The sequence below is a fragment of the Macrobrachium nipponense genome, chromosome 15 (genome assembly GCF_015104395.2).
Source record: "Macrobrachium nipponense isolate FS-2020 chromosome 15, ASM1510439v2, whole genome shotgun sequence".
Lineage (NCBI taxonomy): Eukaryota > Metazoa > Arthropoda > Malacostraca > Decapoda > Palaemonidae > Macrobrachium > Macrobrachium nipponense.
In genome coordinates, this window is record NC_087208.1 from 40,645,101 (window position 1) to 40,647,839 (window position 2,739).

Sequence of the window (2,739 nt, forward strand, 5' to 3'; positions counted from 1 at the left end):
AATTGGTATGAGATAAGCTCTAAATCATTCATTTGCTTAATCGGTAGTATGTCTTGTTAAAACTGATAAAACTTTTTGTGAATACATACTGTTTATAGAGCGCTGTTTATATTTCTGTGAAATGTAGATTCGTTTTGCCAAGGATATGGGGGCATTTGAGGTCAGGAAAACCGTTTGTTCTTTATATACTGAGCGACTGGGCTTATCTAGTTTTTCACTTTGTTTATTGGCATAATGGGTTTACTATAGTCATCCCAAAATGAACAGTTTTTCCAAAGATGCTCTGTTTACTAAAAGAATTCTGGACACGGAATGTGATAATATTATATAGATAGATTAGACTAGGTCTTCACATGAAATTATTTGCGTAGTCAGATGAATGCGCTTTCTGAAATTAATTTACGAGACACCTCGACATAAAATTCATGACGGGCACCGATCGTGACATGTAGGAAACAATAGAGTCAGTTTTAGGACTTAAAAGTTCTGGTGGTTTTAGGATAGTGAAAAATAAACAATAGCTGGATTAATTTCAACATCAGTGATTTAATTGTCACCTATTCCAAGGATCGTTATAGTGTATAGGTCTATTTAGTTCGCTATGTTGATAGATTTGTCAGGAATGTGCTGGACAACACGTTGTTAATCTGGACTTTGGCAAATATAATAATCACAGAAGCATGACTAGGAATTAAGTTTGATGCTGTTAATGGTGTGTGTGTGTGTGCATGATACGATGGTCTGCCTTGGCGGAAGAGTTGTGCCGCTACTTGTGCGCCAATTAGTGGAAGGAAATCCTCCCTCAAAAGATGAGACTCTCGCTTCCAAGGCCAACAGCAATCACACTAGGTCTTGTATATGAAGGCAATTTCTTTCACGAATAATCGCTCTGTCTCGGTAGGATGCAAGAAAAGGAAAATAATAGCATTCGTTCTGCTCTGCCTGCTAGAAACGTACCTATATAATGGCTAGGTAATGGGGTTTACAGGCCCTTACTCAGGAAATAATGTGCAGCGGAATGCAAAAATGTGCCTGGTTGGTTTTGGAGAATGCCTACGAAACTGCAGCTGAGCACACACACACACACTCAGAGAGAGAGAGAGAGAGAGAGAGAGAGAGAGAGAGAAGAGAGAGAGAGAGAGAGAGAGAGAGATACAAAATAGATGGCAGAGCAGATTGATTCTCTCTCTCTCTCTCTCTCTCTCTCTCTCTCTCTCTCTCTCAGGGTTTTGTATGCATATATATACATACATGCATACATACATATATATATATATATATATATATATATATATATATATATATATATATATATATATGCATATATATATATATATATATATATATATATATATATTATAATATATATGTATATATATATATATATATATATATATATATATATATATATATATATATATATATATATATAGAGAGAGAGAGAGAGAGAGAGAGAGAGAGAGAGAGAATCAATCTGCTCCTGCCATCTCTCTCTCTCTCTCTCTCTCTCTCTCTCTCTCTCTCTCTCTCTCTCTCTCTCTCTCTCTCTCTCTCTCTCTCTCTCTCTATATATATATATATATATATATATATATATATAATATATATATATATATATATATATATATATACGAAACCCTCATTTTATAAAAATCTCGGTCCAGACAGATATAGCGTTTACGAATGCATCGCTAAACATTCCTCCAACCTTTGCAAGAGTACATAGCCTTGAACCATCCAAATCCCTTGCCGGATTGGGAGAAAAAACTCCGCGGCCAGAAACGTGAAAAACCAGATATTATCGTTCAGAAGCTTCATTTTCTGCATAATTTCTGTCACCGAGGTAAAGACAAGATGCTATTTGGAAAGCAATAGAATTAGATAGCAAGAGAATATTACCTTTTTTAACAATAATAAGGCGTTTTACAATAGCACAGTTTTCCCTGTCGATTGGAAGTTCTTTTGGTGAACGATACATAACGGATATAGTTTAAAATTACATAAAACTTGGCAAACTAATGAAAAATCCAGGTAGATGTTTCTGTCATGCGCGTCATATTTCCATTCGCTGTTCAGACATCTTCGAAATTTTTACTTTTTATGTTTTTAAATGCGAATTTTAGACATTTGTGAAATCTGGTGCCGGGTAAAGGAAGTGTTACGGTCAACGTCCTTTTAGCGTGGGAGAACTCGATCGTAATATGACTCAACCGTTCATTTTCTGTATCCAAATCCGATTACTCTTTTCTCTTCCTGGACTCATGAGTAATGATACTTATACAACCTCTCACCATGGACCTTAAGCATCGATGATGTCATTCCTTTTTTGCTTTGTTTGGAGGTCACAAGTCAGTTCTCGGCATATGTTAAAACTAAAAAAAAAAAAATCATACGTAAGGATACTGACTCAAAAGAGACATGATAAAAAACTGTTGTTGAGGTGAAATTAAGATATTTTAAGTTATGCAATGACACGTATCCTTGAGGGGAGGGAACAACATGACGTCCTTATTTATGAAGTTGCAGGTCAGAGGTCAAGCAACCACGTAAAATACAAAGGTTTTCGTTTTAGTCTTTACACTTCGTTGCCGAGAATTTTTAACATTAGAAATATAAATTTTGATTATAAATGTAGAATAGAAAGACCACATATTCGAATAGGCCATTGTTTGTGAAATAAATACATCAAAACTGTTTATTTTCAACAGCGTTGCGTTCTTCTTCTTCTTTCATGTTGTT